This window comes from Barbus barbus, assembly GCF_936440315.1.
Source record: "Barbus barbus genome assembly, chromosome: 9".
Classification (NCBI taxonomy): Eukaryota; Metazoa; Chordata; class Actinopteri; order Cypriniformes; family Cyprinidae; genus Barbus; species Barbus barbus.
Window position 1 is genome coordinate 5,197,403 of NC_136737.1, and position 16,110 is coordinate 5,213,512.

At 37.9% G+C, this 16,110-nt stretch overlaps 1 protein-coding gene across 1 annotated transcript in view; it reads left to right on the top strand.

The window, feature by feature from the left end:
- The window catches only part of LOC306874923 (gamma-glutamyl hydrolase-like), a 50,217-nt gene that overhangs the window by 1,910 nt on the left and 32,197 nt on the right, over positions 1 to 16,110 (top strand). The gene's annotated exons all lie outside the window — the stretch shown is intronic.

The following is a 16,110-nucleotide window of genomic DNA, read 5'->3' on the forward strand; positions in this document are numbered from 1 at the left end:
ATGGGACCATCAAAGGTCAGCAGTGAGATTGAATATATGAAGTAAATTTGTTTTATTTAATTGGTTTAATTATTGCAGGTTTGCGTCATATTCTGAGTTTGCATTTCACTTTCTTAATTCATTTTGAGGAATACTGAATCGGTTTTTGCCCAAGTAAGATGAGTAAATGCATGTTCACATTTCACTTTCTTAATTCATTTTGAGGAATACTGAATCTGTTTTTGCCCAACTAAGATGAGTAAATGCGTGTTTCCATTTCACTTTATTTATTCATTTTGAGGAATACTGAATCTGTTTTTGCCCAAGTAAGATGAGTAAATGCGTGTTTCCATTTCACTTTTTTAATTCATTTTGAGGAAGTAAGATGAGTAAATGCATGTTTACATTTCACTTTTTTAATTAATTTTTGAGGAAGTAAGATGAGTAAATGCGTGTTTCCATCTCACTTTTTTAATTCATTTTGAAGAAGTAAGATGAGTAAATGCATGTTCACATTTCACTTTTTTAATTCATTTTGAGGAATACTGAATCTGTTTTTGCCCAAGTAAGATGAGTAAATGCATGTTTACATTTCACTTTTTTAATTCATTTTGAGGAATACTGAATCTGTTTTTGCCCAAGTAAGATGAGTAAATGCATGTTTACATTTCACTTTCTTAATTCATTTTGAGGAATACTGAATCTGTTTTTGCCCAAGTAAGATGAGTAAATGCATGTTTACATTTCACTTTTTTAAGTGATGTTTTATTAACAAATTTCGGGAGGAGCACGCGCAGATAATTAACACGGCCAATTCATCATCAGCAATCACACCACTTATCCAATCAGCATGAGAGAGAATCCCTATAAATAACCAAGCAGTCTTACCGTCATTATCTCTCGTCTTCCGACATTGGCACACCCAATCGAAGAAATCATGTCAGAGACAGAACTTTTCGCAAACAAAATTCCTTGGAAACCACGGATCCTCCTGCACCACCAGCAGCCGTCCTCTGCACCAGTGCTTCGCAGGACATCACATTCGAGCCCACGGCTGCAACACTGGGCCACCGGCTTTCCCGCACAGCACCCGCTCATACATCCAGGTGTCGAGGCACGCCATCACCTGCATCTTCAAGGCGTCATCCACCTTCTCCAGCATCCTCCTTCACGCCAGCCATTTCTTACGCCCCAGCCGTGGAAATTGGACCGTGGCAGGACTTCGCCAGGTACTCACCAGCGCCAGCATTATCATTTCAAGTCGTTCTACAAAGCGTATCTCCTCGCCCTCTACGCTTCTCTTCAGTCCGGGGAGCCTTCAAACTCTTCACCTCTGTCCAAAGCAGTGACTAAAACAAGCCAGGGCCGCGGCTTTCCCTATTCACGACCAGAACCACTCCCTCTGGGACGGGCCTCCGGCCACTAGGCCGCACCAGAAGGCCTTCAGCAAGTTTAGGCCGCACCTCGGATGCCGCTGCCACCAGCCCCCACCCTCCACCTCGAGCCACCGAGCTAGCACAAGCCGCCGCGTCAGAGCGAGCACACCTCTGCTAGCGGCGAGGAACCACCCAAAGCCCCGGCCCCGCCCCGCCCCACACCCAATCCCCTCCCCTACCCATGGCCAGCAGCCCCAGTGTTGCCAATTTAGCAACTTTGACTAACTTGGCGAGTCTCCGCGATCGCTGGTACTGCCGCAACAGCGCGAGGTCAGCGCGCACGCACCTCTTTCTCTGTATCTGCTCTGTTCAGTAAGTAGCGCGTTCAGTTCAAATAGATATTATGTTGCTTCTCTAATTTTACATACAAATATAGCCGAAATCACAGCACAGGCATTGTCTCGTCTTATCTTGTGTGTATTATTTGATTTCATCAGACGACGGCCCAATTATAAATCAGGATTTTTGTGCAGACTAACTTCTTAGGAGGGAGAGCTAAATAACCATACATATGGTTATGTATCCTTAAAGGGCTGCGTTTCAGTCACTATTTCATATTTATCCCGTTGACTGACAACATAAACAGTAAAATATATATAAAGAAAAACAGTTTATTCAGAATTTGGCTGCACTAAAATACAGTATGAGCACAGAGAGACAAACAAATGTAAAGGCAATATGACGTGATGACGTCACGAATATGCTAATTAGCGCATGACGTCATCTGGCGACATTTAGCGACTTTCAAACTGGCTTAGCTACTTTCCATCGAAAGAAGTTGGCAACACTGAGCAGCCCCACCACACACGTATAGCGCGAGCATGCCTCCGCAATCGGCGCAAGCCCCGGCGCCCGCCATTCCCCCTCTCTTCCCCTCCCTTTCCTCTGCCTACCAAGCTTACCCAAGCGCGAGCATGCCTCCGCTAACCACGGTGCAAGCCCCGGCGCCCGCCATTCCTCCTCTCCTCCCCTCCCTTTCCTCTGCTCACCGAGCTTACCCAAGCGCGAGCATGCCTCCGCTAACCACGGTGCAAGCCCCGGCGCCCGCCATTCCCCCTCTCTTCCCCTCCCTTTCCTCCGCTCACCGAGCTTACCCAAGCGCAAGCACGCCTCTGCTAACCACGGTGCAAGCCCCGGCGCCCGCCATTCCCCCTCTCCTCCCCTCCCTCTGCCCACCGAGCTTACCCAAGCGCGAGCATGCCTCCGCTAACCACGGTGCAAGCCCCGGCGCCCGCCATTCCCCCTCTCTTCCCCTCCCTTTCCTCCGCTCACCGAGCTTACCCAAGCGCAAGCACGCAGCCGCTAACAGCGCAAGCCCCAGCGCCCACCTTTCCCCCTTTCTTCCCCTCCCTTTCCCCTCCCTTTCCTCCAATCCTCGAAGTTTCCCAAGCACAAGCATGCCTCCGCTAGCTTCTTGGCGGCTAACTTTCCCTTCCTTCCTCCCGAGGTCCATTCTCACTTTCTTCAGCCACACCCCTACCCATCCCGCCAATGTGCTCGCACTGGAACCAGCCCCGTAGCCAACTCCATCAGGACACAGATCTTGTCAGGTGCGGATATAGACCTTTTTCCTTTTTGTCACCAATTTCACCTCCGTCCGCTGATCGCCGAATTGATGAATCTTCCGTCACTTTAAAGAACACCGCTAACAACCCGTCACGTATCTTATCATTCACCGAATTCACGATCACTTCCAACTGCTAAACGGAAGTTATTTGCACCGAATTTCCCCACAGAAGACGCGAGCTCGGCAACTATCTCGCGATAGTTGCCGAACTCGCATTATCATACGGAGGCTCCCACTTCTATACGTACCATAAACTATTTGCAGCTAAATGCGCCATTCGAGTAGCCCAGCGGAATCAAGCCCCCTACTGGGGAGCCCTGGACACCGAACTCCATAACAGAATATTTTTAGGCCGCCGTAACATTACATGTGCGGTCCGCCGATCCAATTCCCACTCCACCACTTTATGCCCCTTCACCAACCCATCCATTCCCCCCTGCCCAGAATCATCTCCGTCCAAATCCACCAGCTCACGCCCGCTTGATTGTCTAGTTAAAAAAGTCACCCCACCATTTCTGATCTAGCGGTGCTGGACGATGAAACTATCTCTTACTTCATTAAGCAAGTAAAACAGACCAGTCAAAGAAGGCCACTTTGTTTACATCTTCAACCTCCTATCGCCCATACCAAGCCCTCCTAGCTTTCCTCCACCTCAGGAAATCACAGGCCAACTCCCATCCGACCCCCTGTTTACAGACGACTCCAACCGCCCCGTCACTCGCTTCTGGTTCCAAAAGCACCTTAAGTCAGTCCTGCTCCTATCTGGTACCCCAGCCGAAAACTTTTCCAGCCATTCGTTCCGAATAGGCGCAACAACCACAGCGGCCCATAAAGGCCTTTTCCAGCAGCAGATTCAAGCACTTGGTCACTGGTCGTCAGAAGCTTTCAAAAGCTATATTCGATCAAGGAAGCTCACCAAACACTAATCGGCCAACCCCTTTAATGATATACGTCCCTGGGAACCCGAACTTCAGACCCTCCATAGCCAACCCCTCTTAACATCACCTATATCCACCTTCAACGGCCCATCCCCACTCCATTCATTCCAACAGCACTACATTCAGCCTTGTCTGTACTCCTCCACTGCCGCAGCAGTGACTGCTCCCGCAGGAGCCTTTCTATATTTCTCCACTGCCGCTGCAGTGTCTGCTCCCACAGGAGCCTTTTTCTATATTCCTCCACTGCCGCTGCAGTGACTGCTCCCGCAGGAGCCTTTTCTATATTTCTCCACTGCCGCAGCAGTGACTGCTCCCGCAGGAGCCCTATCTGTATTTCCCCACTGCCGCTGCAGTGACTGCTCCCGCAGGAGCCTTTTCTATATTTCTCCACTGCCGCAGCAGTAACTGCTCCCGCAGGAGCCCTATCTGTAATTTCCCCACTGCCGCTGCAGTGACTGCTCCCGCAGGAGCCTTTTCTATATTTCTCCACTGCCGCAGCAGTGACTGCTCCCGCAGGAGCCCTATCTGTATTTCCCCACTGCCGCTGCAGTGACTGCTCCCGCAGGAGCCTTTTCTATATTTCTCCACTGCCGCTGCAGTGACTGCTCCCGCAGGAGCCTTTTCTATATTTTCTCCACTGCCGCAGCAGTGACTGCTCCCGCAGGAGCCTTTTCTATATTTCTCCACTGCCGCAGCACTGACTGCTCCCGCAGGAGCCTATCTGTATTTCCCCACTGCCGCTGCAGTGTCTGCTCCCGCAGGAGCCTTTTCTATATTTCTCCACTGCCGCAGCAGTGACTGCTCCCGCAGGAGCCCTATCTGTATTTCCCCACTGCCGCCGCAGTGACTGCTCCCGCAGGAGCCTTTTCTATATTTCTCCACTGCCGCTGCAGTGACTGCTCCCGCAGGAGCCTTTTCTATTTTTTCCACTGCCGCAGCAGTGACTGCTCCCGCAGGAGCCTTTTCTATATTTTTCCACTGCCGCAGCAGTGACTGCTCCCGCAGGAGCCTATCTGTATTTCCCCACTGCCGCCGCAGTGACTGCTCCCGCAGGAGCCTATCTGTATTTCCCCACTGCCGCTGCAGTGACTGCTCCCGCAGGAGCCTTTTCTATATTTCTCCACTGCCGCAGCAGTGACTGCTCCCGCAGGAGCCCTATCCGTATTTCTCCACTGCCGCTGCAGTGACTGCTCCCGCAGGAGCCTTTTCTATATTTCTCCACTGCCGCAGCAGTGACTGCTCCCGCAGGAGCCTTTTCTATATTTCTCCACTGCCGCTGCAGTGACTGCTCCCGCAGGAGCCTTTTCTATATTTCTCCACTGCCGCTGCAGTGACTGCTCCCGCAGGAGCCTGCATCTCTACCTCCCTCTCATCTCTACTTCCAGATTCCACAGAAATACCACTACCACAGCAGTATCCAGCATCCCTTCAGCCTAAGCCATGCAAGTTTTTGGGGGGTTATCAAGCCCCTCTTCGGCTGCTTTCCTGCAATAATAGCATTTTGGGGGAGCACTTTGGGTCCGGGCTAAATGCCGAGCTCGTACCCTCTCCCCGGTCGAGCTCGGAGCCCTCCCCCTGGACAGCACGCCAAATACGCATAAACTTGCTCCGTTATTATTATATGTAAATGTGAACTCGTGAATTCATTTTGAGGAAGTAAGATGAGTAAATGCGTGTTTCCATTTCACTTTAATTCATTTTGAGGAAGTAAGATGAGTAAATGCATGTTTACATTTCACTTTTTTAATTCATTTTGAGGAATACTGAATCTGTTTTTGCCCAAGTAAGATGAGTAAATGCATGTTTACATTTCACTTTCTTAATTCATTTTGAGGAATACTGAATCTGTTTTTGCCCAAGTAAGATGAGTAAATGCGTGTTTCCATTTCACTTTTTTAATTCATTTTTGAGGAAGTAAGATGAGTAAATGCATGTTTACATTTCACTTTTTTAATTCATTTTTGAGGAAGTAAGATGAGTAAATGCGTGTTTCCATCTCACTTTTTTAATTCATTTTGAAGAAGTAAGATGAGTAAATGCATGTTCACATTTCACTTTTTTAATTCATTTTGAGGAATACTGAATCTGTTTTTGCCCAAGTAAGATGAGTAAATGCATGTTTACATTTCACTTTTTTAATTCATTTTGAGGAATACTGAATCTGTTTTTGCCCAAGTAAGATGAGTAAATGCATGTTTACATTTCACTTTTTTAATTCATTTTGAAGAAGTAAGATGAGTAAATGCATGTTCACATTTCACTTTTTTAATTCATTTTGAGGAATACTGAATCTGTTTTTGCCCAAGTAAGATGAGTAAATGCATGTTTACATTTCACTTTTTTAATTCATTTTGAGGAATACTGAATCTGTTTTTGCCCAAGTAAGATGAGTAAATGCGTGTTTCCATCTCACTTTTTTAATTCATTTTGAAGAAGTAAGATGAGTAAATGCATGTTCACATTTCACTTTTTTAATTCATTTTGAGGAATACTGAATCTGTTTTTGCCCAAGTAAGATGAGTAAATGCATGTTTACATTTCACTTTTTTAATTCATTTTGAGGAATACTGAATCTGTTTTTGCCCAAGTAAGATGAGTAAATGCATGTTTACATTTCACTTTTTTAATTCATTTTGAGGAAGTAAGATGAGTAAATGCATGTTTCCATTTCACTTTTTTAATTCATTTTGAGGAATACTGAATCTGTTTTTGCCCAAGTAAGATGAGTAAATGCATGTTTACATTTCACTTTATTTATTCATTTTGAGGAATACTGAATCTGTTTTTGCCCAAGTAAGATGAGTAAATGCATGTTTCCATTTCACTTTATTTATTCATTTTGAGGAATACTGAATCTGTTTTTGCCCAATCAGGGTATCTTCCGTCCATTCCATATATCTGAATAAGGCAAAACATGATAAATGAAAAAATGATCCGTTTTTTCGTTTTCCGTTTTTTGCTTTGAAAATGGATAATTTTTTCATTTATCATGTTTTGCCTTATTCAGATATATATATACTTAAAACTATGTTTTTCTATTCTGCAGGAAAATGATTTTTTTTCTAAATAACAGATTTTAGAATAAACGGAAAACACAATTGTGGCTTGATTTCTCATGTTTCGTTTGCGCTTCACAAATCGGTTTATAGCTTTGATATTTCGTTTGCACACGTGGGCGGCGCTGAAACGCCCCTTTCATCTGATTGGCCAAATTGCTCCGCCTTCAGTACAGGCTTTAAATTCTCTCAGGCAGAATAAAAGTCCGTATGAATGCAGCGCAGAATATCGCACTTTAATAACACATTGTCTGAAACCACCTCTCACTGTTACCTACGTTGAAGCAGAAATATAATAATGTGAGCTAGCCTATATAGGCTATAGTATGCTAACACATTATTTATTGGTAGCATTGTATAATAGTCGCATGTCCCATTGATAAATTATGGGCTAAAATTTCTGTTCATTTGGATAAAAGTGAAGTGCAAATAAAAATCAAAATTGGGCTGAATAGTATAATAATGTGTCAGTGGTATACAGTGCATACATTACATTTTATGGTCTGTATGGTACAGTATAAAAACCCTTGTCTATAGAAATTTCCCATAAAACATTAAAATCCAACAACCCAATGTGTAAAACTTCTGTCCATTATCTGTGATTACAAAATTGCAATATTCATAGCATCAATGTGTCTGGAATAACTGTTTAAACTGTGCAATGAACAGCACATCATAAAAGCTCTTGAACATGTTGTGATTGCTTTTGTACATTCATGCAATTGCTTATGTTGCTACATCTGTCTGTGGTTTCCTGCATCATCAGTTGCTCAAAATGTGTGTTTCGAAAACTTGTTGCTCTCTGTGCAATAGTCCTACCCCTCAAAAGATCTAGTCATTAGTTCATCGTTTAAGTCTTTAAATGAAAAACGTTGGATCTAGTTGTCATAAACTGTAAAGTATTTCTATTTGACTTTTTGTAAATTTACCATGAATTGTGCAGGTGAATCTTGACTTTCAGTAATGAAAATAATGTAAATCAAGCAATGATAAACCAATTCTCTGAAATTGCTCAAAGGTGCATTTAATGAACCTTTAATTGAAAAGAATAGAGACAGAGGACAACACAAGAGTTACACATTCTGACAATGGATGGACATCCAGGAAATGATCAGGGTCAACGGCTGAGGGGAAGAAGGGGAGTTAGGATGCATGGTGGAAGGGTACAGAGGCAAAACAGATGCATATCAGATCAAATAAGGGCCACTATTGTGGACCATGTTGTCAATCATGGCCTTACAATGGCTGAGGGGGGTCGACGCATGCAGCCAAGTATTGGGAGATCAACTGTATCCTCAATTCAAACATTTAGAAACAGTCTCTTTAAATCAATATCCCACTTACAGTACTGTGTAAATTTGTACATTTGAAATGGATATATGGCATACATGAGACATGCAGCCTTCTGGATTTCTATACAGCTACTTAAATCCAAATAATGCCACATTTTTTAAATTGTTCTTTAAGCTATAATTTTAGAACAAAAGTTTGTATTCAAGGTTTTTTTTTTTTTGGTTTGTTTTGTTGTCCTGGTGCACCTTACACATAGAAAAAGCATTGAGAAAAAAACAACTTAATTCATAGATTAAAACTTGTCAAGGCAATATGCAGAATGGGCATAGAAACATTTAGTATGCACAGCCTTTGGAAAGAAAATGCAGGACAATATGAAGTATACAGTACAATAATGAAATTCGTTAAAGATATTGGATTAAAAGGGAGAATTTAGCTGTTTTTATTTATTTATTTTGTTTTGTTTGTTTCTTTGTTTCCCACTGCCCATTAGTGCTTCACACTCCAGTCCGGTTGGTGGCGGTAGTGTACCGCCATAAAACACCGATAAGGAGAAGTCTACTTTTATATCAATCCTCAACGTATATTGTCACGCTTAGCCTACTGTACACGGGGGCGCCCGCGCAATTATTTTATTTTATTTTTTTCTCCTTGGAATGAGCTCAAAATACTCCCATAATTTGTGGATGTGCTGTCTTTCATGGCATGCGGTCTGCATGAATGGAGCGCTCACAACATAAGAAATAAATTTGCAGAAATCTTGAAAACCAAAAATAAATAAATATATATATAATATTTTACATCAAGGTGTATGCAGTCCATTTTTCCAAACTTTCTTAATCGTTTTGCTAATAAAATATTCTACGTTTTATAATTATTTGTTACTCAGTCTTTAGTAATTTTCAGTTTTGTATACCTTTTTAAAATGTGTAAGTTAATTGTTATTTTATATTAGACATATAGCATGGTGCATTTATATTCGTTTTGTTAATAAAAGTTATGTTCTACGTTGTATTTTGTTGTTGCTTGAATTGATTGCCGAATTTACTGCTAATTTAAAAGTGAAAGTAAAATGCGCACAGTGCTTTTACAAGCTATTTGAGCAAAGGAAAGTGGGAAAACTCAAACGAACAAAAAACAAACAACTGTTTGACACTGAATAGCGCAAGTTTGAAAGAGAAAGTAAAACGTGCATGGAGCTTTGTGGCAAGTTTTATTCGTGCGCTTGAGCGCGGAATAGGCTAATACGCCTAAATGCCTATATTAAAGGATGGTTTAGGTTGTTATACTAATCCATTTAAAATAAACGTGCGACTAGTTGACTAGAACAAACTTTAGCATGCTTACTTGGCACAATTGAACTGATACATTTTTAAAATAAAATGCTGACATTATGTGCGACTGCAAATCACGTCACGTTGTAGCCTATTGCATTGCAGTGGTTATGCATGTTTAATGAGTCAAATGTTTTTTTATTTTATTTCTTTTTTTATGGGGGTGCTGGAGCACCTGCTAGCCCCATCCTAGCGCCGCCCATGTTTGTGTTTTATTTTTTAATTTTATATACAATTATAAAATAAAACGCAAATTATAATCGGGCCTGTTTTAGGCTTTTTCTTATTTTTATAGCCTTTTAGACGGTGATGAGAAAATTTACTTGCCATCTCCTCATTGGACGTGCCTTTAGAGAGAAATGCATCTTTATGGTTACATAATGAAAGCATTTTTGTTTTCGATTTGAAGGATTTCGTTTTAAAATAGTAATTTAAAGCTTTCTGTACCTATATATGTTTATCATATCTGTGAGTCAATTCAATCAATTGTGAAGCGCTCTTGTTGAAGACAGAAAGCGCCTAGGCCTACTCTGTTTTCCTATTCATTTTATAAAAGCACAGTTTTTTTGATATTGTGAATGTAAGCATATTTAACAAAAAAGGTAGAACCTTTACAGTTCAGAATTATATATTACTCCTTACCTTTATGAGCAAAAATTAAGGCGTATTTTAAGTTGTTTCTACTGTAAGAAAAAAATGCAAGTGACCGCGCGCCTCCATGTCATATAAAAGCATGCTTTAGCTCCTCTCTGCACAAACTGTCTAACAGCGCATGTATATGGGTTAAACATTTAAACTAACCTTGTGATATGCTTGAACTGTTTTATATCTATAGATTTTATTTTAGGCAAGACGTTTTGATGACTTGTGATCAACTGCTGGCCCCTTGGTCGTTACAACGATTTTCTAAATTAACTTTATAAAAAAACGAAACGAAATATAATAGGCTAAATAATAATAATAATGAATAACTTTTCCATTACATGCAAAACTTAACTATTTTAACAGCTGAAATAGCAGTAGGCTATAAGCTGTACCATTTTCAGCTGTACACCATCAGTGTGCGAAATAACCCAATTTGTGGGCGGTGGGCCCATAATCCTCCAATTACTTATACACACACCTAATGCCTTTTAATATAAATAAAGGACAAGAGTGAGAAATGTTACGGACACATTTTTATACTATTCAGCCCAATATAGATTTTTATTTGCACTTTACTTTTATCCAAATGAACAGAAATTTTTGCACATAATTTATCAATGGGACATGCGACTATTATACAATGCTACCAAGAAATAATGTGTTAGCATACTATAGCCTATATAGGCTAGCTCACATTATTATATTTCTGCTTCAACGTAGGTAACAGTGAGAGGTGGTTTCAGACAATGTGTTATTAAAGTGCGATATTCTGCGCTGCATTCATACGGACTTTTATTCTGCCTGAGAGAATTTAAAGTCTGTACTGAAGGCGTAGCCATTTGGCCAATCAGATGAAAGGGGCGTTTCAGCGCCGCCCACGTGTGCGAACGAAATGAAGCGCAAACGAAACATGAGAAATCAAGCCACAATTTCGTTTTCCGTTTATTCTAAAATCTGTTATTTAGAAAAAATCATTTTCTTGCAGAATAGAAAAACATAGTTTTAAGTTTATATCTGAATAAGGCAAAACATGATAAATGAAAAAATTATCTGTTTTTTTCGTTTTCCGTTTTTTGCTTTGAAAACGGATATGGAATGGATGGAAGATACCCTGATTTTGCCCAAGTAAGATGAGTAAATGCATGTTTACATTTCATTTTTTTTAATTCATTTTGAGGAATACTGAATCTGTTTTTGCCCAAGTAAGATGAGTAAATGCATGTTTACATTTCACTTTTTTAATTCATTTTGAGGAATACTGAATCTGTTTTTGCCCAAGTAAGATGAGTAAATGCATGTTTACATTTTACTTTTTTTAATTCATTGTGAGGAAGTAAGATGAGTAAATGCATGCTTACATTTCACTTTTTTAATTCATTGTGAGGAATACTGAATCTGTTTTTGCCCAAGTAAGATGAGTAAATGCATGTTTACATTTCACTTTTTTAATTCATTTTGAGGAATACTGAATCTGTTTTTGCCCAAGTAAGATGAGTAAATGCATGTTCACATTTCACTTTTTTAATTCATTTTGAGGAATACTGAATCTGTTTTTGCCCAAGTAAGATGAGTAAATGCATGTTCACATTTCACTTTTTTAATTCATTGTGAGGAAGTAAGATGAGTAAATGCATGTTTACATTTCACTTTTTTAATTCATTTTGAGGAATAATGAACCTGTTTTTGCCCAAGTAAGATGAGTAAATGCATGTTCACATTTCCCTTTTTTAATTCATTTTGAGGAATACTGAATCTGTTTTTGCCCAAGTAAGATGAGTAAATGCATGTTCACATTTCACTTTTTTAATTCATTTTGAGGAATAATGAATCTATTTTTGCCCAAGTAAGATGAGTAAATGCATTTTTACATTTCACTTTTTTAATTCATTTTGAGGAATAATGAATCTATTTTTGCCCAAGTAAGATGAGTAAATGCATGTTTACATTTCACTTTTTTTAATTTATTGTGAGGAATACTGAATCTGTTTTTGCCCAAGTAAGATGAGTAAATGCATGTTCACATTTCACTTTCTTAATTCATTGTGAGGAAGTAAGATGAGTAAATGCATGTTTACATTTCACTTTTTTAATTCATTGTGAGGAATACTGAATCGGTTTTTGCCCAAGTAAGATGAGTAAATGCATGTTTACATTTCACTTTTTTAATTCATTGTGAGGAAGTAAGATGAGTAAATGCATGTTTACATTTCACTTTTTTAATTCATTTTGAGGAATAATGAATCTGTTTTTGCCCAAGTAAGATGAGTAAATGCATGTTCACATTTCACTTTTTTAATTCATTTTGAGGAATAATGAATCTGTTTTTGCCCAAGTAAGATGAGTAAATGCATGTTCACATTTCACTTTTTTAATTCATTGTCAGGAAGTAAGATGAGTAAATGCATGTTTACATTTCACTTTTTTAATTCATTTTGAGGAATAATGAACCTGTTTTTGCCCAAGTAAGATGAGTAAATGCATGTTCACATTTCACTTTTTTAATTCATTTTGAGGAATACTGAATCTGTTTTTGCCCAAGTAAGATGAGTAAATGCATGTTCACATTTCACTTTTTTTAATTCATTTTGAGGAATAATGAATCTGTTTTTGCCCAAGTAAGATGAGTAAATGCATGTTTACATTTCACTTTTTTAATTCATTGTGAGGAATACTGAATCGGTTTTTGCCCAAGTAAGATGAGTAAATGCATTTTTACATTTCACTTTTTTAATTCATTGTGAGGAAGTAAGATGAGTAAATGCATGTTTACATTTAACTTTTTTAATTCATTTTGAGGAATAATGAATCTGTTTTTGCCCAAGTAAGATGAGTAAATGCATGTTCACATTTCACTTTTTTAATTCATTTTGAGGAATAATGAATCTGTTTTTGCCCAAGTAAGATGAGTAAATGCATGTTCACATTTCACTTTTTTAATTCATTGTGAGGAAGTAAGATGAGTAAATGCATGTTTACATTTCACTTTTTTAATTCATTTTGAGGAATAATGAATCTGTTTTTGCCCAAGTAAGATGAGTAAATGCATGTTCACATTTCACTTTTTTAATTCATTGTGAGGAAGTAAGATGAGTAAATGCATGTTTACATTTCACTTTTTTAATTCATTGTGAGGAATACTGAATCTGTTTTTGCCCAAGTAAGATGAGTAAATGCATGTTCACATTTCACTTTTTTGATTCATTTTGAGGAATACTGAATCTGTTTTTGCCCAAGTAAGATGAGTAAATGCATGTTTACATTTCACTTTTTTAATTCATTTTGAGGAATACTGAATCTGTTTTTGCCCAAGTAAGATGAGTAAATGCATGTTTACATTTCACTTTTTTAATTCATTTTGAGGAATACTGAATCTGTTTTTGCCCAAGTAAGATGAGTAAATGCATGTTCACATTTCACTTTTTTGATTCATTTTGAGGAATACTGAATCTGTTTTTGCCCAAGTAAGATGAGTAAATGCATGTTTACATTTCACTTTTTTAATTCATTTTGAGGAATACTGAATCTGTTTTTGCCCAAGTAAGATGAGTAAATGCATGTTTACATTTCACTTTTTTAATTCATTTTGAGGAATACTGAATCTGTTTTTGCCCAAGTAAGATGAGTAAATGCATGTTTACATTTCACTTTTTTAATTCATTTTGAGGAATACTGAATCTGTTTTTGCCCAAGTAAGATGAGTAAATGCATGTTCACATTTCACTTTTTTAATTCATTTTGAGGAAGTAAGATGAGTAAATGCATGTTTACATTTTACTTTTTTTAATTCATTGTGAGGAAGTAAGATGAGTAAATGCATGTTTACATTTCACTTTTTTAATTCATTTTGAGGAATACTGAATCTGTTTTTGCCCAAGTAAGATGAGTAAATGCATGTTTACATTTCACTTTTTTAATTCATTTTGAGGAATACTTCAAGATTCAAGATTTTTATTTGTCACATACACAATTATACAGGATATAACCAGCAGTGAAATGTAGGTCAGGTCCGCTCCAAGGACAGTGCAATTATAAAGTATACAGATATTAAAGAAAAGAAAAGTAGAAAAAATAAGAGAATAAAATAAAAGATAAAAAAATATAAATATATATATGAATGTGCAAAAAGAATGTGCAAAACGTTGTACAGGGTATTTAAATAGCAGCAATATGAGGTAGAAAAATATGATGAATTTTATGAATGAATAATTATGAATACTAAATCTGTTTTTGCCCAAGTAAGATGAGTAAATGCATGTTTACATTTTACTTTTTTTAATTCATTGTGAGGAAGTAAGATGAGTAAATGCATGTTTACATTTCACTTTTTTAATTCATTGTGAGGAATACTGAATCTGTTTTTGCCCAAGTAAGATGAGTAAATGCATGTTTACATTTCACTTTTTTAATTCATTGTGAGGAAGTAAGATGAGTAAATGCATGTTTACATTTCACTTTTTTAATTCATTTTGAGGAATAATGAACCTGTTTTTGCCCAAGTAAGATGAGTAAATGCATGTTTACATTTCACTTTTTTGATTCATTTTGAGGAATACTGAATCTGTTTTTGCCCAAGTAAGATGAGTAAATGCATGTTTACATTTCACTTTTTTAATTCATTTTGAGGAATACGGAATCTGTTTTTGCCCAACTAAGATGAGTAAATGCATGTTTACATTTTACTTTTTTTAATTCATTGTGAGGAAGTAAGATGAGTAAATGCATGTTTACATTTCACTTTTTTAATTCATTTTGAGGAATACTGAATCTGTTTTTGCCCAAGTAAGATGAGTAAATGCATGTTTACATTTCACTTTTTTAATTCATTTTGAGGAATAATGAATCTGTTTTTGCCCAAGTAAGATGAGTAAATGCATGTTTACATTTCACTGTTTTAATTCATTTTGAGGAATACTGAATCTGTTTTTGCCCAAGTAAGATGAGTAAATGCATGTTTACATTTCACTTTTTTAATTCATTGTGAGGAAGTAAGATGAGTAAATGCATGTTTACATTTCACTTTTTTAATTCATTTTGAGGAATAATGAACCTGTTTTTGCCCAAGTAAGATGAGTAAATGCATGTTCACATTTAATTTTTTTAATTAATTTTGAGGAATACTGAATCGGTTTTTGCCCAAGTAAGATGAGTAAATGCATGTTTACATTTTCACTTTTTTAATTCATTTTGAGGAATACTGAATCTGTTTTTGCCCAAGTAAGATGAGTAAATGCATGTTCACATTTAATTTTTTTAATTAATTTTGAGGAATACTGAATCTGTTTTTGCCCAAGTAAGATGAGTAAATGCATGTTTACATTTCACTATTTTAATTCATTTTGAGGAATACTGAATCTGTTTTTGCCCAAGTAAGATGAGTAAATGCATGTTTACATTTCAATTTTTTAATTCATTTTGAGGAATACTGAATCTGTTTTTGCCCAAGTAAGATGAGTAAATGCATGTTTACATTTCACTTTTTTAATTCATTTTGAGGAATACGGAATCTGTTTTTGCCCAACTAAGATGAGTAAATGCATGTTTACATTTCACTTTTTTAATTCATTTTGAGGAATACGGAATCTGTTTTTGCCCAACTAAGATGAGTAAATGCATGTTTACATTTCACTTTTTTAATTCATTGTGAGGAAGTAAGATGAGTAAATGCATGTTTACATTTCACTTTTTTAATTCATTTTGAGGAATAATGAACCTGTTTTTGCCCAAGTAAGATGAGTAAATGCATGTTCACATTTCACTATTTTAATTCATTTTGAGGAATACTGAATCTGTTTTTGCCCAAGTAAGATGAGTAAATGCATGTTTACATTTCAATTTTTTAATTCATTTTGAGGAATACTGAAT